The sequence below is a fragment of the Littorina saxatilis genome, linkage group LG8 (assembly GCF_037325665.1).
Source record: "Littorina saxatilis isolate snail1 linkage group LG8, US_GU_Lsax_2.0, whole genome shotgun sequence".
NCBI classification, from domain to species: domain Eukaryota; kingdom Metazoa; phylum Mollusca; class Gastropoda; order Littorinimorpha; family Littorinidae; genus Littorina; species Littorina saxatilis.
In genome coordinates this window covers 42,663,406-42,688,676 of record NC_090252.1, presented here as the reverse complement: position 1 = coordinate 42,688,676, position 25,271 = coordinate 42,663,406, and the positions used below count along the sequence as shown (strand labels likewise).

The window sequence follows — 25,271 nt, the reverse complement described above, 5'->3', positions numbered from 1 at the left end:
CATCGATGATATTGTGTCCGGGGTGTAGCTGAATACGGTGTCCAAATTTGAAAAAGATCCACCGAGAACTTTGGCGTTGTGATGTGGTGTAGCGGCTTTGGTGTGTCGGTATGGGGGCCCGGGTAGCTGAGGTGGAACCAAAATCGGTTCAGCGCTGCGCGCTGAGAGCACGTGTTGAAATATCGACCAGGTTGTGTCCTGTCCCGGGTCTACCTGAATATGCCCACCAAATTTGAAGCAGATCCATCGAGAACTTTGGCCGTGCATCGCGAACTCACAGACAGACACAAGTCGTATATATATATATATATAGAAGCGCATGGCTTCTCCACTGGAACATTTGGAGAAGCGCTTGTGCGAGGACAGTCAGAACAGCGATCCGAACGAAACTGGGTATTATCACCGGACTCACCGGACTCACGTCACTGGCGGCCAGCACCCCAGCTAATACTAAAGGAAGGGCGATGGAAGACGATGCTCTGAAAAGCCAGCTCCAGGCAGCATTCTGCGAGCCAGAAGTATTGGAGATGATCTGCAAAGCAGTTGCCGCTCAAGTGGCAACTCATCTCCAGAAGGAAACTGGTCAGCTGCGAACTGAGCTGCAACACTACAAGGCAGAGCTGGAGAAGCGGGACAACCACATCGAGCTGTTCCAGGACAAAGTGGACGAGCTGGAACAATACTCCAGGCGGAACGGCATCCGCATCAACAATATTCCAGAGAAGGAAGGGGAGGACACTGAAGAAGTTGTCAAGGCAGTGGGGCGTGCTGTAGGCATAGACTTCACCGACGCCATGATTGACCGGACTCTCCGAGTGGGGAGGAAAGCCGGGGTCAGTGAAACTTATGATCGTGCGATCATTTGCAAGTTCGCGGCCTACAGATACAAGAGAAACTTGATGATGGAGAAAAAAAAGCTAAGTCAAAGTGACCCCCAGAAACTCTTCTCTGATAGGGCCTGGCCGGTTGCCAGAGGACCGGTCCCCAAGTTGTTTATTTACGAGGATTTATATCGCGCACGTATCTCACCACACAAGGCGACTCAAGGCGCATGTTACCTATTAATGCCGTGTGAGATGGAATTTTTTACACAATATATCACGCATTCACATCGGCCAGTAGATCGACTGCCTTTAGGCGCTGCATCCACCTTTCACGGTCTATTATTCCAGGTCACACGGGTAAGTTGTTCATCAACGATGACTTGACACAAGAACAAGCAAAGATCGCCGCGAAAGCCAGAACATACAAGCGTGAGAAGATGATCGAGGACACGTGGGTGAGAGACGGGGTGGTGTTCGTCAAAATGAATGGGGTTGTCCGTAGGATAACAGAATTGCGCTGCCTGCTGTTCTTAGTTCAACCAAAGTAAAATAAAGAACTAGCATCAAGGAAAGACCTGTGACTTTACATGAAAATATAGGAACCCTTGACTGGCCTACATAATTAAGCTGCCAATTTCACTGAACTTGCATATTGCCACGAGATTGTGTGTGTGTTTAACATATCCTGCAGAGCATATTGTGTTGGGCGCCTGTGCCGGGTCTCAGCGGCGACTGCCCAAGCCACGCCTTCTTTATCCCTTTACTTGAGTGTCGTAAGCGCTATAAACGCTAATGTATAAGCAGTTTGTATGTTGTTTTATTTCCAAGCACTGTTGTTAAAGAATGATGAGTAATATTCTTCAGAAATAACTTGGTCTAACCTCTTAAAATAAGGCAAGCATTATATACATGTACATGCATACACGACACTCCTTTATTCAGCGAAATTAAAAGTCAGTAATCTTTTTTTCACAAAAGGTCACTCTTCGTTTTAGTTCTATACTTTTGAAACCTATTTTCCTAACTGTTTGCATTTCTTCACGATCGCATTGAAGCTTTGACTTATCATTCTTTTCTGATTTGATTCATATTTGTTTGCACTCTTCCAATCAACCATTTTCTTGTTATCTTTGTTGTTGTTGGTTGGTGGTGTTGCTGTGTTGTTTTATCTCTGTGTTGATATATTGTCATATGATGTTGTCGTTTTCTTTCCCTTTCTTGCACATCCACTATTGTAGCACCATAATTTAATTAGCCTTTCTCACTTATAACATTTTGAGCGCGATTCTGACTTGGTACCACCTCCTGGCCTTTGACATTTTGCAAAGAGCAGTAACATGATGAGTGGTTGTAGTCTTCACCAGTACAGGGCCGGGATTGGGGGCTACTTCAGTGCTGCAGCCAGATTGTCGGCGCAAACAATTTATTTTGTGAATATTCGTAACATTAATTCGTGTCTAGCTCTTTTGATGTACGGATCAAGAGGCTTGTCGCTTGCCTTTTTGATGTTCTTGTTATCTAGCGATGCCAGTTTTTTCTTTCTTCAGTATTTGAAATAAAATACTGTTTAACACCAGCTGTCTGTCTGTCTGTCTGTCTATATATCTGTGTATCTCTCTCTCTCTCTCTATCTCTATCTCTCTCTCTATCTCTCTCTCTCTCTCTCTCTCTCTCTCTCTCTCTCTCTCTCTCTCTTCCTCTCTCCCTCTCTCTTTATCTCTCTTAACATATCAAAGAAAGCGCAGATGTGACCATTAACCCCGGGCCTAAGTGGTCTCGGTGATGATTGATTCTGTTTTCAATATCGTTATTTGAGGTTCAGGTCGACATATGGACTAAGTGTTTTAATATTGCTTGGCGCAACTTGTTTCTTGTTCATATTTCCCAACAATGTTTGTACGAGTAAACAATAATATAATCAATCACTATTGGCTTCAAACACATCTAACAGCTCCGGGGACCACTTTAACGCCAGAGACAACTCCCAGAATTGAAACACCGAATGTCACCACGATCCCAACTGAGAAAACAACAAAGATACAAAAGACAAAGCCGATAGAGCCTGTCCGAGTCTCTGTTGTGCTTCTTGTCATCAACGCTGCTGTACTCATTGCTGTACTTGCAATGATTCTCCTCGTCGTACTGAGTAGAAAGGGTACGTGACATGTGTTCAGTTAGTTTATAAGTTATACAAAGTCAGCCATATTTTGATTGCTAGCTTAGCAGTTTGATGGGTAATATTATTCTTGAAAACTTACTGAACGCCAGACATAGATAAATGTAAAAGAAATGTAAAAGCTCCAGTAGGAACACTGAGTCATAACCTCAACTGTTTCATTTGAACCAACACTGAATCATCAACGGAAAACGTCATTTTACTACGGATATCAGACATCAACTATTGTGGGCGTGATTTCTTATGCATCTTCGAATTTCTCAGGTATCATTCTACGTCGACAATCCATCCGAAGGAGTTTGTCTCTCCGACTCAGCAGTGCCCGCACTGTTTACCGAAGGAGGCGATGGAGATTGTTCCCTCGAGGCAATAGGCGACGAGTTGATGTCTGCATAAGGAAACCATCCAACCACCCCCTGGCCCTTCCTGAACCGCCTGTCGCCCTCAGTCCCAATGACTATGACCTCATCAATGATGATCACATCGTTGTTGGAGAAGGTAACTACCATGTGTGTGTGGGGGGGGGGGGTGGTTGTGGTGGATGTGTTTGTGTATGTGTGTGTGTGTTGGGGGGTGGTGGTGGTGATGGATGTGTCTGTGTGTGTGGGTTGGTGGATGTGGATGTGTGAGTGTGGTGGGTGGTGGTGGTGATGTATGTGTTTGTGTGTGTGTGTGGGGGGGGGGGGGGGGGTTGGTGGTGGTTGATGTGTGTGTGTGTGTGGGTTGGCGGTGATATATTTTTGGTGTGTGTGTGGGTTGGTGTTTGTGTGTATATGTGTGTGTATATGTGTGTGTGTGTGTGCGTGTGTGTGTGTGTGTGTGTGTTTGTGTGTGTGTGTGTGTAATTGTGTGTGTGTCTGTGTGTGTATGTGTGTGTGTGTGTGTGTGTGTGTGTGTGTGTGTGTGTGTGTGTGTGTGTGTGTGTGTGTGATTTGAACAAAAGGGCGTGAGAGAGAGTGATAGATTTTCTTTGTTCAAGCGTGCGTAAATGCCCTTCAACTGATCACTACTTCCGCGAATGCGAACACAAGTAAAATCATACTTCGGGGACATGATATTACACACGGCATTATAGTGTACGAGTATCGCTTATTTGTGAACAAAAACAGTATTGCAGTTCCACCCTTACAAAAGACTCAACGTTGCTAACAATGTTTTATTTTATTTATAAAGACGCTCAAGGGGCCACGGCCAGACCCCAACCATGCTTGCCACGAAGCGGCTACCTGCATCCCATACCCGCCCCCGAGGATGTGTTCGGAGACTTCAAAGGCCGTGGGGTGGACGGTTCGGATCTTTCTATACTTACAAAAAATAAGAAGGAACAACATCACACACTGCCATTGCTTTATTAATGTTTTGTTAAAATTGTCTGACCGCTTTGATGTATACAGTGCTTGCTTTGGCTGTGTCAGCTTTTGCATTTATAATTTATATTCAGTGGTTGTTGTTTTGTTGTTGCTTTTGTTGTAATGGTGGTGGAGGTGGTGGTGATGGTGGTGGGGATGGTGAGTTGTGTAGTGGTCGTTTAAAATCCTGTTTTTTGTCGTGCATGTTGTGTTTCTATGTTGTGTTTCTTGTTTTTCGTTAAGAAGTTTATGAGTACATTATGTATACGTTCACATTTGAACGCCGGGAGGTTTCAATTGATTGATTGATTGATATATCGGAAAACTGACTGATTGATTGACCATTGCAGAGACAAAGGGTGCCACAGGCGTCTGCAAGGAAGCTGCGGCCACCTCTTTGAATTGTGCAGTCCGCAGTGCCTACCTTAACCCAACTCCCTCGGACGTGGATCGACATCAAACCGTTCAAAAGCTGACGGAAGGTTGTTTTAATGATGCTAACTTTCGGCTGATGCCTCTTTCACATTAACCTTAATGTTGTTGATAATAAAACGATTTATAGAATGAGCATGAGTAAGAACAGCCCTTGTAGTATTGTAATTTGTCTATTATACGATTCGACATTGCAGTTTTGCTTTACCAACGCCTCTTGGTAATATAACAACTAGAATATGTTCCGTTACTGTGACCATCTCAATAATTGTTTAAAAACAGAATTTAACGACGAAAACAACCCACTTTAAACCAATTATTTATGTTCTTTAGTACTTGCTATTTTTTAATCAAAGAACGAGAATAAACTGTTTGTGTTGTAACATCTATATATGAACTGGTGTTTTAAAGATGCCCAAACTCTGGACTTTACCGGTCAAGGTGCAAGACCAAAAACCAATTGGCGTTTGACCAGAAACAATCGCCTTGGCTCTGTCTCCCCCAACAAAGGTAAGCATATATAATCATACAATGTTCAGCTTTCACAAAGTTGCATACATATATCTGTGGCTTGTTGATTGTCGGGTAGTTGCAGTTTGATTAAAACTAAAGCGTTAACGACGTGTTGATTTATGCATGTGATGAAACAATAGGTCATAATTATAATGTTTGTGTAAATGTTGATACACGGTTGTCTTTTACCAATCTGTTTTCTTTTATGCTGTATTAGGATATCACAAAGTAAAATGAGTGATCTGGTCTGCTTCCAATTGAAAAAGCTTCTTTCAAAAAGTAGAAGGGAGTTACCAAAACGTAAAAAAAATCCGCTCTGCTTGTGTAGCTTTAATGAACTCATTGCAAACAAGTTTCAAATGTACGTGCTCGTCGAGTCTACTTAACTGAATATGAATACAGCCATTTATATGTGCATCTATGTTTTTCATTTCTAAAACATTTGTTTATTTTAATTTCAGCGCCCCAAAGTCTACCTATCACCATCCCGAAAACCCCGATCCGTTTGCCACTGAGAGGCAACTGCCTTTCCTTTCCTTCCAATTATGTTCGATCTGAAACCTGGACAGACCACATCGATCAAGGTCAGGGTTGCCTCTTACTTTTTTTAAGATTTACATTGTGAATAAATAATTAAGAAAGAGAGAGAGGATAGAAGATAAAGAGGAAAGATTAATGGGGAAAGATAGGGACAGAAATCTATACATATAATAAAACAGAGTGTCTGTCTGTGTGTCTGTGTGTCTGTGTGTCTGTGGTCGCCATACCTCAGAGATGGCAAGAGGCAGGAACAAGATATTTTGCATGCACACTCCCTAGGTGCCGCAGATGTGCACCTGGGTTTTAGTTTCTCCAGACATTGTTTCCTTCCTCGGATAATGACCCTCCCCATCTATCAATACAGTCTACATAGTACAAGGGAGGTAAGTCATGCTTTGTCACCCACGGAAGGGAGGTAACTCTCATCAAACCAGTATACCGTGTAATTCTCAAGGGTTACCCCCCGCCCGCTATCATCCCGCCCCCACCCCCCCCCCCCCCCCACACACACACTAACCCTGCCCCCTGCTGTGCAAGGCCAGTTCAGTGCCTGGTGATCACATGTAGCAAGCACATAATGCCAGTGATATTACAGACTCTCTATCGCTCCTATGAGGAGAAGAAATGAAGAAGAAAAAGTTAACCGGACAGTTCAGGAAATTTCTAGAAGCAAAGGGAGGTAACTCTTACTTTGTATACATTGAAGGGAGGTATCTTCTCTTCTAATGCAGGCACGTCTGATCAGTCTTCTATATATATATACGACTAGTGTCTGTGTGTCTGTCTGTGTATCTGTCTGTGTGTCTGTGCGCGATGCACGGCCAAAGTTCTCGATGGATCTGCTTCAAATTTGGTGGGCATATTCAAGTAGACCCGGGACACGACACAACCTGGTCGATATTTCAACACGTGCTCTCAGCGCGCAGCGCGGAACCGATTTTGGTTCCACCTCAGCTATTTTGGTTCCACCTCAGCTTACCCGGGCCCCCATACCGACACACCATAGCCGCTACACCACATCACAACGCCAAAGTTCTCGGTGGATCTTTTTCAAATTTGGACACCGTATTCAGCTACACCCCGGACACAATATCATCGATGAGATATTTCAACACGTGCTCTCAGCGCGCAGCGCTGAACTCATTTTCGTTTTTGTGTTCATTTCACCATTATAAGTAACTCTTCCTTATCTTCTCCAGTGTTTGGCGTTTATCTCCCTTCCTTCGTGTGGCTTTCCCGTTCAGTTGTAAGTTACTACACTGCGCTGTCCACTGCGCTGAGCGTCTTCGGATATTCCCGGCGTTCTGTTACTGTTACCTATTTTTAGAAGGTCAACGCAGTGTACAGAACGTAAATTGGACCCGTAAATTATCCTCACTGTAAAAGTGCAAAGGTCGAATCAATTTATAGCCACGCGAAAAATACACTGTCATCTATCTCTCTATAGATACGGCTTCTCTGTGTTTGTGTGTGTGTGTGTGTGAGTGTGTGTGTCTCTATGTAAGCAACACCTGTGCATTCTTCAGTTCTGTTTGTGATGTGGTCTGGCGGCTTTTGTGTAATTTTATGTACTGGCCTTCCTTTGAGAAGCCATAACTTGCTCAGTCCTGTTTGAGTGGAGTTCGCCTCCAAAGGTGATTAACACGGTTACATTCGTCGACAAGGATGGGACTCGATATGGTCAGGAATGGCATTATGGCCACTGAATCATTTTCGTGCTGTTCCCATTCCACGAATCTTGGCGGGTCCATAGTTCGGCGTACGGCTCTAAGTACTTCTTCCCGGCGAAGCCGGCTACCCGGCGAAGCGGGTATTCATTCTAGTTACAGAATATATAGAGTCGATGTTAGACCTGGTTTTCAAGTATCTAGAATGTTCCTAAGAAAAGGAGATAACTCAAGTCAAAAAGTTATTTTTCAGCAAAAAGAGTGTGTTGATGGTGATGCTTTCACACTGTCAGTCCCAGCCTTTTAATCCAAATGTATGAGCTCACACTTTCATCTATCGCTTATTCTCATTGGAATAAGATTCTAGAAGTTTCTGAGAGAGAGGGAAGATCAGAAACACCCGGGCGAAGCCGGGCCTGACTGCTAGTACAAAATATATGGCTATTTATTGTGCGCATTGATCGATTTGTATGTTTCAGTGGGACACAAAGAGGAAGATGGTGACAGAGTCGAAGCCGTTCCACTACCCCCAAAGAGACTACCACGAAAGAACCTTCTGAATCTGAATCCTCAGAATGAAAACCGACTTACATCTCTGCCACTTTCTCCAGAAATAGGTGATTATGAACCCTGTGAATGGAGCAATTGATTACGTAACACGCGCTGAGTCAAACAAGAATTGGGTTAAATAATGATCTGACTTAATGAGAGGTTTACTGGTAACTGTTGGTAACTTTATCAATGTAAGCTTTGAAAGTATCATGCCAAGAATGATGAAAGAAAAACACAAATACATCATTGGACATTTTCCTTAAATACAAAAAACACACACCTATAAATGTGCCAGTGGTATTCTGCCAAAGTTTGCCCGTTTTCAGTCTTGAGATACTAGTTTTCATTAGAGCCATACATCTAGCTGTGTATGCACTATTGGAAAATGGGCCGCGGTGCACAAAAAACGTTACCAACTGAGTGGGAGTCAGCCGTGGTGTTTGATTCGTTGAAAATGAGATTTGGTGTGATTTCAACGAATCATATATCGCGGTTTGTTATTACCCGTTTAGGTTTCACACACTTTTGCTTCGTGCAACTCAGCCTAGGCTACTGACGAATCTATGGAACTATCTTATTTCAGAGGTAAAAAGACCAGACGGAGGTATCCAGCAAAGCCCTGCACGACCCCCGCCAAGACTACCATCCAGGAAAGGACGCCATCAAACCACGAAGCAACGTCAAGAAAAAGGTTGTTACCCTTCAGTTCAGTTAACAAACAAACCAGTCCGTCAGACATGACTCTTGATAAAAATGCATTTAATGTCTGTTCTAAAATTGATATCTGCATCACGTTTATTATAAACATATTGCATATATATTGTTAACATTTTTTTTCTGGCGGGTTAAATAAGACAAAACCTGCTATATGTACACAACAGGACTCTTTTTAATAACAGCTAGTGAATTGAATAGTTGTTCTGAAATTGGTGTCTGCACCAAGTTAAATATATACAAATTGCATACTGACTTACTTTCTTTGCTTTTTTTCTTTCTTTCTTTCTTTCTTTCAAAACCCGATATTTGTACGCAAATATTTAGACATCCAAAAGGAATTTGTCTTACCCAATAAATAGTTTTCAGGCTCCAGTTTGTCTGTTCGTTCATGGGCTGAAACGTCCACGGTTTTTACGTATATGACCGTTTTTACCCCGCCATATAGGCAGCCATACGCCGCTTTCGAGGGATGCATTCTCGGTATTTTCGTGTCTCTATAACCCACCGAACTCTGACATGGATTGCAGGATTTGTTCATGCGCACTTGGTCTTGTGCTTGCGTGTACACACGGGGGTGTTCGGACACCGAGGAGAGTCTGCACACAAAGTTGACTCTGAGAAATAAATCTCTCGCTGAACGTGGGGACGAACTCACGCTGACAGCGGCCAACTGGATACAAATCCAGCGCGCTACCGACTGAGCTACATCCCCGCCCTTTCAGGCTCCAGTGATACATAACTAACCAACGTGTCTGAGTTTTTTGTCTTTCTTTTTTTGACTAACCAGTTATTGTTAGTTCGCACCAACTAACCAGTACTCAGGTTTCTAAAATTTCACTTTTCGAGGGTGTCTTAGGCACTATGTTTTTCTTTGATCAGTCTTATAGTTGGAAGAGTAGCATGAATGTGAGTGTGCTGTGTTTCAGAAGTTCAGAAGGAAGATGTTGGTTGTCAGGATGTTCCCTCGCCGTGTACATTCAAGACTAGCGAGCAGTCGTCATTGTCTGCCCAAGAGTTGCTTGAAGTGCTGAAAAGACGCCAGAAGCATGACACCAATCTGGCCTAGAACAACTCATGTGTAGTTGTGGAAGTTAAAGTTTTGTCAAAGAAAGAATGTATCGGTTGTTAGAATTATCTTTTGAGATGCAAAGCGTATTATAAGCCTTTAAGTAAAGGTACTAGAAAAAGAATTATGAATGAAAAATAGCTCCATCATTGCACTTTAATCTTGCAAATAGAGACAAATTAAAACCACCTTCAGGGCTCCCCGCGGACGCCCAACTTTGAGGGACACCTGCCCCCACCCACCCACGATGGGCTCACACAGTATGTTACAGCCTCAAACTAAGCAAATGCCTGAGTGTCGCAGAGTTTGCTCCAAAGCGATATGTTGTACAAACTCCAAAAAAGTCAGTAATTGTACAATCATCTCGTTGTATGTATGACCTGATCTGTGTAATTTGTCAACATCTTACCCGGAAATAAAGATGCTTCAAGGTGGGATACTAACGTCAGGGTTATGCTCCTTTTCATTTATTACTTCAACAATTTAAAACATCCGACAGTGACTAGCCTCGAAAATCGAATTTAATATGTTAATATTTTGCTAATATTTTATCTGTGATAATTTCAGAATGTGTTGAAACAAGTGTAACAAATGAGGGAAATCATTCGGACAGACTTTATTATACAGACTGTTGAATATGATGACGTGCCGATAATCATATAAACGAGGGTTGGGTAAATCAATCGGGTATCTATCCAACAATTACAATCATATGACCTAGTTTGGAAGTATAGTATGAATCCCTTCCAAAATTCTGTGTCATAAAGTCTGTCCGATTGATTTCTCTCATTTGTTCACACTTGTTTTAACACACTCGAAAAATATCACAGGCAAAACGTTAGGGAAATCTTTCTTTTTTGTGTTTGTCAATTAGTGTTCGAACTCTTTAAGTTAAAAATCTAAACTCACAGGCTTTTTGCTCTTCTTCTTAGACCGAAGTTTGCATTACGACATTATGCTGTCCGAAATATGTTTTTTGTTTATAGCTTCATCTTTGTTGATTATTGTCAATAAGTCAAATTTATTGACGTGGTTTTTTGTTTTGTTGATTGTATGCCAGCTGAATTTCTGTTTCTTGGTTTTAAGCTTGCTCAATTTTTTGTTAATGTGCGCGAGTTTGATAATGTTATACCCATGAACGTGTTTATTACTTGTATTACCGTCTCTACGTTTGCAAAGTGACAATATATTTTGACATAGTCCTTGATGAGAGTCACTAGATGTGGTTTGTTGCGGGTGTATATTTTGGTGCCAATTACTTTTTTCTTGGGTATTTCTGTTGAAGTGGTGTGAAATCCTGAATGAGTTAACTTGAGCACAATGTGTTGTGAATATTGCATTGTTAAGTTTGTACTTGAGCACAATGTGTGATGAAGAACGCATTGTTAAGTTTGTACTTGAGCACAATGTGTTGTGAAGAACGTGTAAAGTTTGTACTTGAGCACAATGTGTGATGAAGAACGCTTTGTAAAGTCTGTACTTGAGCACAATGTGTTGTGAAGAACGCTTTGTTAAGTTTGTATTTGAGCAACATGTGTGGTGAAGAACGCATTGTTAAGTTTGTACTTGAGCACAATGTGTTGTGAAGAATGCTATGTAAAGTTTGTATTTGAGCACAATGTGTTGTGAAGAACGCTTTGTTAAGTTTATACTCGAGCACAATGTGTTGTGAAGAATGCTATGTAAAGTCTGTACTTGATCAACATGTGTGGTGAAGAACGGTTTGTAAAGTCTGTACTTGAGCACAATGTGTTGTGAAGAAAGCTGAGTAAAGTATGTACATAAATAGAAAAAGCTGTTTTGTAAAATGACCAAGCAGTATTATTGTGGTTGTAATCATTCTACTCTGTCTTCCAAACAAGCTTTTTCAATTTGATGACCATTCATGATGTTGTGATAAATGTGTAAAACAATATACCAATGTTATACTGGTCCGAAGTAAGGTACCCACAACAGTGTTGGTACTTTTAGTCATCTCATCCCCTGTCTTTCCGAATTCGTATACATTGTTTTCATTTTCCGCCCATTTACTGGCCATGTATATATGCGTTTTTTTATATTGATATGTTACTGTATGTGTGCATGTGTTAATTATAAGAAGTAGTATTATATATTAGATCAGATCTACAAATGCCTGATTCACAAACTAGGAAAGGTGCCGCGTCATCCGTAAAATATACAGATGTGTGCCATAAGTGTGGGATGACCATCCTACTTTTATAAAATAATGTTTGATGTAGCATAACTGAAGAATGTGTTTGATTTTTGTCAATAGTCACTAGATTATATTGTCACCGCGGGCCTGTGTTTAAGTCTTCCTTATGGTTAGTCAGATGTCATATTTCTGAACAATTAAAGGTTATTTCGTAGTTTGGAACAAGTGCTGCATGTTACTTTACATCATAAAAAAGCTTGGCAGATGCGTTTGAATGCAGATCTTTTTGATGAAGCCGTTTATTGTAAAAACTAGTCCTCTAACTGGAAAGTTAATTCATTTTCTACCATATTCAGCAAGCAGATTCAATTGTATATGAAGTAGTGTCTATCCCATGCAACAGAGAACACATACATTACCAAGATTCAAATTCACAACAACACGTTTCCCGTGTTAACATCGACAACAAATCAGAACAGCTAAAACGGAACATGTTTGAGCATGACACCGGTAAGAATAATCGAAATTGAGTTTTTGTTTAAATCAGTTGTGTTTACCTATCGTGTCTAATTACTGTATGTCATACTGAACGGTGTAGATATAATTCTTCTCAAAAGCCAAGAAAGCTGTTGTAGAGGACAATGAGACAAAAACGGTATATTTCAGTAGCTACTACATTGCCTTCACATTTTCATAGCTTTGAAATAACAAATGTCTTAAAATGAGACACAATCAGATGTAGTATTACCTTTTGGGCAGGCTTGTAGGTTTTTCAGACTGCACAGTCAGCTTTCCCCAGGAACAACCTGCAACAGAATGATTTGCTGATAAAAGTGTATTGCTTATTTGTAATTCCTGTCCAAACATGCACACACTTGGTCGAATCTGTTGCAAGTAAACAGCATGCTTAGAAATAAAGAAAGACATATTTGAAATGAAAAGAACCTTTCCTTTGAAAAGTGAAACCTAAAAACATATGTTGATCTATAGCCTCTTACAATAGATATAGCAACGCTGTGTTGTTCGTGTTTTTTGAAAACGAAACATACGTAAACAAACATTGTAACACGGTTTCATTGAATAAACTAATACTTCCACACAATGCGCAAATTGTACCTCGTTGTGCTTCTAGATTGTTGACAAAGGTACAGTGTACAATAAACTTGTTTGTACATACATACTTTGATATCTCATTATGTGTGTATTATGCCAGTTTCTCGTTTTGTTTACTTCAATATTCTTTTTATTTTCACTCGTTCTTAATTCGTATGTGTTTTATGTTGTGTAAACGCTGATGAATCAGCAACAACATTTTCAATCGGATGACCATTCATTATGTTGTGAGAAATGTGTGAACAAATATAACAATGTTATACTGGACCGAAGTAAGGTACCCACAACAGTTCTGGAACTTTAAGTGATCTCATCCCCTGTCATATGTATACACTGTTTTATGTGTCCGCCCATTTACTGGCCATGTATATGATTTGCATTAACATATTGATATATTACTGTTTGTGTGCATGTCTCAGTTTTAAGATGTAGTATTGTATACAAGATCAGATCTGCAAATGCCTGATTCACAAATTAGGAAAAATGCTGCTTCATCCGTAAAATAGACAGATGTGTGCCATAGGTGTGGATTGACCATCATACTTTAAGAAACTAATGTTTAATGTAGCCTAATTGAAGAATGTGGCTTTGTATTTGTTTTAATATGAACTCGATTATATGTCACCATTGGCCTGCGTGTGAATCTTCCTTATGGTTGGTCAGCTGTCATAAATCTGAACATTAAAGGCTATTTCCTAGTTGTGTAAAGGTGCTACATGTTACTATATATCCGTCATAAAAACAAACTAAGCAGAATGCGTTTGAGTGCAGATCTGTGTAATGAGGCCGTTTATTGTAAAAACTAGTTATATGATTGGAGAGTCCATTCTTTGTCTATTTTATTCTGCAAACAGATTGATTTTACATGAAGTAGTGTCTGTACAGGGGAACAAAAACACAGACACCACCACACATTAAACTCACAACACCAAGGTTCCCGCGTTTGAATCGACAAAAATATCAGATACAAACTGAACAAGATTTTCCTGCCACTGGAAAGAACAATCCAATGTGTATCCATCCAAAACAGTCAGTTTTTTTCACGTTATCTTGTCCAACAATGACGATAAGGCAAGCTGAAAGGTGTAGGTGTTTTTCTCAGAATCCCTAAAACGCGATTTATTTTGGCCGTTTAAGCGGGATAATGAGACTAAAACATCACGTTTCACTACTCAATGCATTGTTTTTACATGTTCAGAACTTTGTGCCAAGACAATCATGTTTTATAAAACACACGAAATCTAACGTCCTTTGAGGCACGTGTAATGTTAAAATAAAATCAGATGTAGTATTACCTTGTTGGTAGATGTGTAGGTTCTTCAGACTGGACAGTCAGTTTTCTTCACGAACGGCCTGCGACAGAATGAGTTGTTAAGGAGTTTGATTGTGACTATAATATTATTTTATATACGTGCACACACTTGCTATACTATTTTGCAAGTATGCTTAGAAGTAAAGAAAGAAATCTTTGAAATGGAAATAAAACATTCTTTGAAAAGTCAAGCTTATGTTGGTCAATAGCCTATTACAATAGATATAGCAACGCTGTGTTGTTCGTGTCTTTTGAAAACGAAGCATAAGTAAACAAACATTGTAACACTGTTTAATTGAACAAACTAATGCTTCCACACAATGCGCAAATTGTACCTCGTTGTGCTTCTACATTGTTGACAAATGTACAGTGTACAGTTATCTTTGATATCTCATTATGTGTGTATTGTTTGCCAGTTTCTCGGTTTTTTTACTTCAATACTCTTGTTATTTTCACTCGTTCTTAATTCGTATGTGTTTTATGTTGTGTACACTCTGATGAATCAGCCACAGCATTTTCAATTATGATGACCATTCATGATGTTGTGAGAAATGTGTGAACAAATTTAACAATGTTATACTGTACCGAAATAAGGTACCCACAACAGTTTTGGAACTTTAAGTGATCTCATCCCTAGTTATTCGTTACACTGTTTTATTTGTCAGCCAATTTACTGGCCATGTATATTATTTGCGTTAAGATATTGATATGTTACTGTTTGTGTGCATGTGTCAGTTTTAAGATGTAGTATTGTATACAAGATCAGATCTGCAAATGCCTAATTCACAAATTAGGAAAAATGCTGCTTCATCCGTAAATTAGACAGATGTGTGCCATAAGTGTGGATTGACTTTAAGAAACTAATGTTTAATGTTTGATGAAGAATGTGGCTTTATATTTGTTTTAATAGTAACTCGAGTATATGTCACCATTGGCCTGCATGTGAGTCGTCCTTATGGTTGTTCAGCTCAGCTGTCATAATTCCGAACATTAAAGGCTATTTCGTAGCTTTGTAAATATGCTGCATCCTAATTACTATAGCTCCGTCATAAAAACACTAAGCAGTTGCGTTTAAGTGCAGATCTGTGTAAGATTGGAGAGTCAATTATTTGTCTACCTTATTCAGCAAACAGTATAATTATATATGAAGTAGTGTCTATACAGTTCAACAGACACCACATTCACAACACCAAGGTTCCCGCGTTTGAATCGACACACAAATCTAAACAAACTGAACAAGTTGTGCTTGCCACTAGAAAGAACAATCCAATGTGTATCCGAAACAGTCAGTTTTGTTCACGTAACTTATCCAACAATGACGATAAGGCAAGCTGAAAGGTGTAGGTGTTTTTCTCCGAGCCCCCACCACGCGATTTATTTCGGCCATTTATTTTATCAACATGTTAAATTATGTATGATTCGTCTGATGGTTTACGCGGGCGGGATGATTTAAAGTAAGTACAGTTAGAATGTGATACTAATAATACTCGCTTTGCGCAATACAAAAGTTCCGTTTCAGACTAGACCAAAAATACAGTCCACAGTGACCTGTTTAAAGTTGTTCAAAATCGAGTTTTAGTCATGCTTGCATTTTCTGTTGCCAAATATTATTTGATTAGCATCTCTGTTAACATTAATTCTTCAATAAATTTCATTTGATTCCAATGACACATCTCCCTTCTTTAGCTGCGCCATTTATGTGTGTGTAACAGAGAGAGAGGGGGAGAGCGAAAGAGAGAGAGAGAGAGAGAGAGAGAGAGAGAGAGAGAGAGAGAGAGAGAGAGAGAGAGAGAGAGAGAGAGAGAGAGAGAGAGAGAGAGAGAGAGAGAGAGAGAGAGAGAGAGAGAGAGAGAGAGAGAGAGAGAGAGAGAGAGAGAGAGGACACTCTTTCAAATGTCTGAATGCGCCTTTAACAATGCACAACACTATACTGCACAATGGCATAAGAAGGCTACAGCATTTAGTTAAAAAGCACTTATTCAAACTTGTGTAGCGTACGTGCTCTGTCAAAGTTTGCTATCGTGTGCATTTTAAAGTCGATGACAGAACTGTCTCGCCGTGTCAGCGTTAGTGCCCTTGTATATTTGTTTGTGTGTGTGTGGGTGGGGGGTGTGTGGTGGCAATGTGTGTGTGTGTGTGTGTGTGTGTGTGTGTATGTGCGTGCGTGCGTGCGTACATGTGTGTGTAAGTGCGTCCTTGTCTGTATGTCTGTGCGTATGATTGTGACTTTGTAACGTTGTGTCTATCTGCGTTCTATCTGTGCGCCTGTGTTTTTGTTTCCTTGAGGGGAAACATCGATTTGCCTTTCAGTGTCAATACACCAAGGACGACTCAAAGTCAAAACACATCGCAAGAATGTATGCAAACAAAACATAGCTGCCGCGGGGTTGTAGTTAGCCACAGTGTTGAGGACTTTTCCATTCTGTTTTATAGCAGAAATGTGTTGAATGCAAAAAAACCACGTTGAAGTATAAGTTTAACAACACAGTTCTAACAGTTCTTTATAACAAGGTCAGAACTGGTTTCTTTGGAAGGTCTCACTTGGTTTTGTTGATCCAGTTATTGCAGCAGCACTAAATTTAGCAAAGGAAATGGTTAACAAGGAACAAAGGTTTTTATTGTCGACCCCATGTATGTTCTCCTCTTTCAAGGAAAACCAGTGTCAAGTAGTACCCCTGATATTAATTTAGAATTTGAATAAGATACTTACATATTTCAACATTCCATTTTGTCTAAATGAATGTAGCTGATTTAAAGAGTTGTCTATTGCTGGATTAAAACAACAACACCAATAACACAGGTTCCTACTCTGCCATGGTGGAACATTACCTGCTATTCAGACTTGACAGACGAAGCCGTCAGGCTGAGTTAGACATCAGCTAATCGAGTGTGAAAGAAAACTATGTCACACGCTTTCCTTCTTTGCCACTACTAAAGCAAACGTGTGCAAGATTGTATGTTACACGCTTCAGGAGCATGGCAAGAACGGATTCAAACTCAAAATCGTCCCTCTAAAAGCCAAAAAATTAACACACGACTTTTATTTCTCCTGCTGTTATCGTTTCTTCTCTTTACACATTCTTCAACGCTGAGAATACTGAAAACGGCATCCCGGACGACAGTACTGTTTCCATACACAAATTTAGCTGCCCTTGGAAAGTGGCTAGCTCAGGAGGCCTGTTAGTCTGAAACTATAAGGACAGAGTTCTGAACATAGATGACAAAGATCCCGGAATGAACAAACATTTCGCGGATGCAGACACAGAAAGACGTCATGAAGAATGCGATGCTTCAAAAGATACAGACTGTGACGATGACTGTGACGTCATTCACATATACCGAGACGTCATTCATAGTTGTTCGTTCACTTCCGTCAAAAAGTAGATCTCTCCACAATGGCTGCTCCTGTGTTTAGGTTTGTCAAGCTTGAGTACGCAAAACGTGTTTGTTCTCTCCTCTGTTGAAGCTGTGAGACATAAATGCTATTCCGACTTGGTCGTGTGACAGAGTTTTCTTCCACACTCGATTAGCTGATGTCTAACTCAGCCTGACGGCTTCGTTAGACAATCAACGTAATCTCGTGTGGAAGAAAACGTCTGTCACACGACCAAGTCTGAATAGCAGGTACTGTCACACGACCAAGTCTGAATAGCATTTATGTCTCACAGTTTCAACAAAGGAGAGAACAAACATGTGTTGCGTACTCTCGCTTTGACAAGCTAGCTAACCCACCAACCATGATTGTAGAACCATCTACTTTCACGGAAGTGACCGAACAACTATGAATGACGTCTTCGTATGTGTGAATGACGTCACAGCCACCGTCACAGTCTGTATCTTTTGAAGCATCGCATTCTTTATGACGTATTTCTGTGTCTGCATTCGCTAAATGCTTGTTCTTTTCGGTTTGTTTGTCTTGTATGTTCATAACTGTGTCCTTCATAATTCAGACTGACAGGCCCCATGAACAAGCCGATTTCCAATGGGAGCTACACTCGCGTATGACAACAGTACTGCCGGGTGGGATGTCATTTGCAGTATTCTCGGTGTTGTCGAAGTGTTGAAGAGATGAAACGATACAAGCCGGAGAAATGAAAGCCACTTTTGGACTTTGGGGGGGGGGGGGGGGGGGAACGATTGCGAGTTTGACTCGGTTCTTGCTATGCTCCAAAGCGTGTAACATACAATTTTGCACACGTTTGCTTTAGTAGTGGAGTTGTTATTTGCTACTGCTGACAAGTGGGTATCAGCTCATTCGGACGCATCTTTCAATACAGCCGAGAGGAGAAACTGACCGCAAAGCACCCAGTACATGACAGAGAGATAGTAAAATCACCACAATCAAAGAAAATACCACGATCATTCCTTAATATGGTAATTTCAAAATGCACTGTGAAATTGCGAGCAAAAATGGAGACCCAAAACGGGAACGCATACTAGGAGCGTTTTTGCCGACTTTCCTCACGTTCTGCATTGTTGATAACAATCGTGTCTGTGCTGTTTTTGTTCAAAGAGTATCCAATAAAACTGATGCATTTTTTTTAAATGTTGCCATTTATTGTTGTCTTTGTAAAATGCGAGTGTGTTCCGAGGCGTAACCTGCATATGACTGATGTCACACAGCTGTGGTCTATTGATGACTTATCTGAGGCTACGAGTTTGAAAAGATAGGGCTGAAAATCACAGCAAACGCTACCCGAAACCCTATCTAAACGGCGTGTATGACCTTGAGAGCTTTAATCGATGCTTGCATCCTGCAGTGGTAACATCCGGTTTTCTCTCTTAGAGCTGAGCATACTTGTCAAGAAGGATAGAGCAGAAAAAAACACCGAATTGGCAGGGATTTGAACTAAAGGCCTCGGGGCCTCGAAATGTCGGGGCCGATGTCTTAACCGCTAGGCCACTCCACCAGTGTTGTCAAAAATAGAAAAAATAATAATTGTATATGATTCTACGCTTGCCAAAACGGCAACATTGCCATTCAAATTCGCCTTTATATGAGTACATATTTACACCGTCATGCTTCACGACATTCGCGCCATGCAAATAGCTGCGATATCTCTATCTACAACATGCAAGAAAAATGACTAGAACATTAATAGAGAGAGAGAGAAGATTCTCTTTGAAATTACTGAATGCGCCATTAACAAGGCCAATGGCGCAACTCTATACAGCACAATTGCATTTGAAGACTACAACATTCAGTTAAAAGGCACTTATTCAAACTTGTGTAGCTTGTTCTGTCAATGTTTGCTATCGCGTGCATTTATAAAAGTCGACGAAAGATCTGTCTCGCCGTGTCAGCGTTAGTGCCTGTGTATGTGCGTGTGTGTGGCGGGGGGTGAGTGATATGTGTGTGTGCGTGTGTACGTGCGTGTGTGCATGAGTGTGTCCTTTTATGTGTGTCTTTGTGTATGCATGTGTCCTTGTAACTATGTTTATCGGCATCCTGTCTGTGCGCCTGTGTCTTTGAGAGGTTCTTACTACAATTATACATAAGAACAACGGATTTGCAATTCAGCGTTACTACACCATGGGCGACTAAAAACACATTGCAAAAATGTGTGCACACAAATCCAGATCGACATAGCTACATCAGTCGTGCTCAGTCAAGAAGCTTGTTTCCCGCTTAATGTAACTGAAAACACCCACACCTTGGTTACAGCCAATTTTGTTTGTTTGTTTGCTTAACGCCCAGCCGACCACGAAGGGCCATATCAGGGCGGTGCTGCTTTGACATATAACGTGCGCCACACACAAGACAGAAGTCGCAGCACAGGCTTCATGTCTCACCCAGTCACATTATTCTGACACCGGACCAACCAGTCCTAGCACTAACAGTGAGACACACAGTGTTGATGATTTTTCTGTTCAGGTTTTGTAGAAGTTGGTTGAATGCAAAAAAGAAACGTTGAATTGAATTTTGCCAGTCGCGTCAAAAAGTATGACAAAACTGTTCTGGTATTCCAATATAACAAGGTCAGAATTGGTTTCTTTAGAATGTCTAAGAACTTGCTTGTGTTGGTCTGGTTATTGCCGCAGCACTACATTTTGAGAACAAAACGGCTAACCAGGGGTCATATTCTTGAAAAGTCTGTAAAATTGTGTCCGACAAAGTCAAATTGTCGTTTAACTACCGCCCGGTATTTGTTTATACCGCCCGATATTGATTTATTTATCCCCGGTATTCATGTCAGTCTGGTAGAAGGTCGGCAGCTACTAGTGTTGGTCATTTAAAGAATATGAGATTCCCCAATGCTTGCTCTTCTCTGCGCATGCGGTACCGGCGTTTCCGCCTGCGTGTCAGTTTTAAAGTCAATAGTAACACCCAAACAAACTAAATACAATTAAAACAAATAATTACGGGGGGAAATAGTTAAGAAGGACAAGCAAACTAAAAACGCATTTAAACACAGAATATAGCAAGACAAACAAACACGTTACGTGGGAGAGAACTGCAGATTCCAGAACCATGGTAAATTAGCCAGGACTTATCAGTCATTATCAATGTTTGAAATAATTCCTGCCAAATGAATGTTAAAAATCAATTTTGATATTTCTTACAATGTACTCTCTTGCACATGAAGAAAGAACAAAAAAATAAACAAATATCACAAAGATTAAAAAACAGATGGTCATGCAGCCGGTGATATGAGCTCGACTCAAACGTGTGTCAGGCAAACGCGATAACCGTTCGGCCACTGTTACATCTGACTCAGATTTGACACAGTAATGCATTGAACAAGACGCTAGCACGCTTTCGCTACAAAGCCAGGATGATCGAGCATCGGTTGAAATCTTTCGCGAACAATCGTGAATGCATTGGTGCTTAAATGACACCATTGTGTGACCATGAGGGACATAAACCTACAAACAATATTTGGACAAGATTTGTTCAGAATTGGCGGTTTGAATAACGTATGAAAAGAGTGACATGGACAGTTTTAGTGAAATTACCTGACAGGTAGCGACTTTAGAGGAGGGGTCGGGTCCTCTAACTTTACAGCTCGGTGACACTCTTGTAAGTCCTTACCGGGGTTTCATAAATGACACTTAGCGGACTTATCGAACGAAAGTGGTTTTACAGACAGGTTTATTCTTGAAAAGGCTGTAACTCATAAACCGGTCTGTAAAACCACTTCTAATGAGATTGATATAAATGTGTATATGTCGTGATAATGCAATCTCAGCAGACCTGGGGTAAAGGGCTGTATTTTTAACTTGCATTTATGTTGCTTTGATATTACTATGTGAGTTGTTCTTTGCTACTGGTCACAAGTGGGGGTCAGCTCACACGGACGCATTTTTCAATACAGTCTAGGGGAGAAACTGGTCACAAAGCACTCAGTACATGCCAGAGAGATAGGAGAATCGGCACAATCAAAGAAAATACCAAAATCATTCAATAGATATGGAAATATTAAGATTTACTGTGAAAATGCTAGCAAAAATGGCGTCCAAAAATGGGAACGCACACTTGGTGCGTCTTTGAAGACTTACCTCCCGTTCTGTGTTGTTGATAATAGTCGTGTTTGTGCTGTTTTTGTTGAAATAGTATCTAATAAAACTGATGCAGTTCTTGAAATGTTGCAAATTATTGTTGTCTTTGTGAAATGCGAGAGTGTTCTGAGGCGTAATCTGCATACGGCTGATGTCCCACATAGGGTACCCCACTTCGATCAGCGTATCACTCCAAATGAGCTTCATAGCAGAAAAGCAGATACACTACCAAAACACTGCATAACAGATCTACAAGTCTGAGCCAGAATCATTGAAATTTACTTTCTGTATAAAATATTGCAATCAAATTTGTTCACGCCGTCCCACAAATAACGCAGGTTACCCTCGCCTTCGATTCAAAGTAACTCCAATCTGACTGAATTACCATCGAAACGCAGATGACGAACTGATTCACCACACATTTGTGGTATTTTACACACACATTTCAACTGTGTTGTTTCGCGATAAACAGCCATAAACAAACAAATGTGGCGCCGTCACGTCGCCTCGGAAGGAATAACGCAGGTGACCAAGACTTGTTTCCGATACCTGTCTGATTAAAATCATCGTTTTTTTCACGAATGACGGCTCTTTGGCAGATCTGGTGAGTTGGAAACAGTCTATGAATGTTTCATTTAATGTCAAATGCGTACATTCTTGTCGATATTTGGGCTCATAAATTAAGTCAATCGTCGTGTTGTCCGAAAGTGACTTTTGTCAGCATAGAACTTACTGTGCTTTGATCATTGACTGAGAAGAATCTTCCGATGACACTAGTTCATTTCACTACGCGACTGCAGATCTGCAAGGAAACTTATGGCAGGGGAAATAAGCTTAACTGAAGACGAATAAGCGGAGTAACTGTTCTTCAACGGATTCCTCTCACTGATCTAGATATTTAGATCTTGTCGTCTGCTAGTCTGCTTGTAAGTAGTCTTCGGTCGTGTGAAAGTCACATCTATTTCGACTGTGTGCATCGATCCGTGTAGTGAAATGTTGATCTTTGATGATTTGGCAACATAACTTCGCTAAATGTGCTTCGAGTTCGAGTGTATCTCCCCGTTAACCATTTGAAAACGTCTTTTAACAAGACCATGTTTCGACAGCCCAGACGGGGAGGATCCTCGATAGCTCACAGGGTATATAATGTTTTCCGCCGTTTTTTGAAGAATCCTTTCAAATTTGCTATTCCAAAAGTACCCCATGACACGACTCGAGTGGCAAAGAACATTCTCTGCAATTCCTGTCTCAGTCCGTGTAGCCGTTTCGGGTCCTATTGTCATCATACAAACATACACACAGACACACAAGAACCAGCTTTAAAAGTTAGATTATGTAAGAACCGTGTGAACCAGTGATTTTTTCTTATGTACATCAGATACTACATTATTTTTGCTTTATGAAAAGCTATATTTCAAAAACAAAACTAGAGATTTGAATTTTGACCACTTTTCCCCCTTTCTGTCACCAGTACTGAAGAACAACTCATTTGCAAGCACTGAATCGACATTGTTTGACGCTCAACATGTACAAATCAGCCTTTTTTGAGTGTGTGTGTGTGTTTGGAATCAGCTTTTCTTCTGATACATTAGGGCTTATAAACGGAGATGCCTTATTTAACAATCTTAAAATAACAAAAACAACTTATTCAGCCTTTTATGATGATGTAAAGCTCCACTGATTGTGTCTTGTTTGCAATGTTGTTGTTTTTGTTCGACGCGTACGCCCATCCATAATTTGTGTTATTAACTGGCCGTTTTTACCCCGCCATTCAGGCAGCATACGCCGATTTCGGGGGAGGCATGCTGGGTATTTTCGTGTTTCTATAACCCACCGAACTCTGACATGGATTACAGGATCTTTTCCGTGCGCACTTGGTCTTGTGCTTGCGTGTACACACGAAGGGGGTTAAGTCACTAGCAGGTCTGCACATAAGTTGACCTGGGAGATCGGAAAAATCTCCACACTTAAGTTAACCCACCAGGCGGCAGCGACCGGGATTCGAACTCACGACCTCCCGATTAGGAGGCCGACGTCTTACCACCACGCCACTGCGCCCGTCTTGACAAGTATCGATATACAGCAATCGTTGATACGAATTTGACACACCGGTAATTTGTGTGTGCACATGTGCTATTGATACCCATGGTGTAAGTTTATTCTCCGTGTACCTAAATCACGTCGTCCCGAGCTAAGGAGTTAAGGACACCTACACAGTGACACACAGTGTTGGCGTTTAGCCAAGAAAAACTTATACACAAAGACAACAAGTCGCGTAAGGCGAAAATACAACATTTAGTCAAGTAGCTGTCGAACTCACAGAATGAAACTGAACGCAATGCCATTTTTCAGCAAGACCGTATACTCGCAGCATCGTCAGTCGACCGCTCATGGCAAAGGCAGTGAAATTGACAAGAAGAGCGGGGTAGTAGTTGCGCTAAGGATAGCACGCTTTTCTGTACCTCTCTTTGTTTTAACTTTCTGAGCGTGTTTTTAATCCAAATATATCATATCTATATGTTTTTGGAATCAGGAACCGACAAGGAATAAGATGAAAGTGTTTTTAAACTGATTTCGACAATTTAATTTTGATAATAGTTTTTATATATTTAATTTTCAGAGCTTGTTTTTAATCCAAATATAACATATTTATATGTTTTTGGAATCAGAAAATGATGGAAAATAAGATGAATGTAAATTTGGATCGTTTTATACATTTTTATTTTTTTTTACAATTCTCCGATTTTTAATGACCAAAGTCATTAATTAATGTTTAAGCCACCAAGCTGAAATGCAATACCGAAGTCCGGGCTTCGTCGAAGATTACTTGACCAAAATTTCAACCAATTTGGTTGAAAAATGAGGGCGTGACAGTGCCGCCTCAACTTTCACGAAAAGCCGGATATGACGTCATCAAAGACATTTATCCAAAAAAAGAAAAAAACGTTCGGGGATTTCATACCCAGGAACTCTCATGTCAAATTTCATAAAGATCGGTCCAGTAGTTTAGTCTGAATCGCTCTACACACACACACACACACACACACACACACACACACAGACACACAGACACACACACACACGCACATACACCACGACCCTCGTTTCGATTCCCCCTCGATGTTAAAATATTTAGTCAAAACTTGACTAAATATAACAACAAGAACGGTAGGTTATTTGAACGTTTAATTTATGACAAAACAAAAAGTTACAGTCATCAGAACGTCGACCAGAAGTGGACGGACAGATAAATACTTATGATACAAATAATGAACCTAGCTTCGAAAATTCCATGTCGCAAGTCAGTCAATGATCAATCAAAAGAAACACAACTACACTAACAAAAGTAGGACAC

General features: G+C 40.6%; 1 protein-coding gene and 1 long non-coding RNA gene across 2 annotated transcripts in view; one reads left to right on the top strand and one right to left on the bottom strand.

Moving 5' to 3' along the window:
* The window catches only part of LOC138973596 (uncharacterized), a 61,320-nt gene that overhangs the window by 35,219 nt on the left and 830 nt on the right, over window positions 1–25,271 (bottom strand). The window contains exons 2-3 of the mRNA XM_070346309.1: window positions 14,400–14,457; window positions 12,740–12,797 (exon numbers count right to left, since the gene is read on the bottom strand). The gene's annotated coding sequence lies outside the window, so the exon portion shown is untranslated. The remainder of the gene's footprint in view (window positions 1–12,739; window positions 12,798–14,399; window positions 14,458–25,271) is intronic.
* LOC138973597 (uncharacterized) lies at window positions 7,660–9,826 on the top strand. The gene is made up of 3 exons (XR_011458076.1): window positions 7,660–8,118; window positions 8,637–8,744; window positions 9,697–9,826. It is a non-coding gene; the product is annotated as an uncharacterized lncRNA (long non-coding RNA).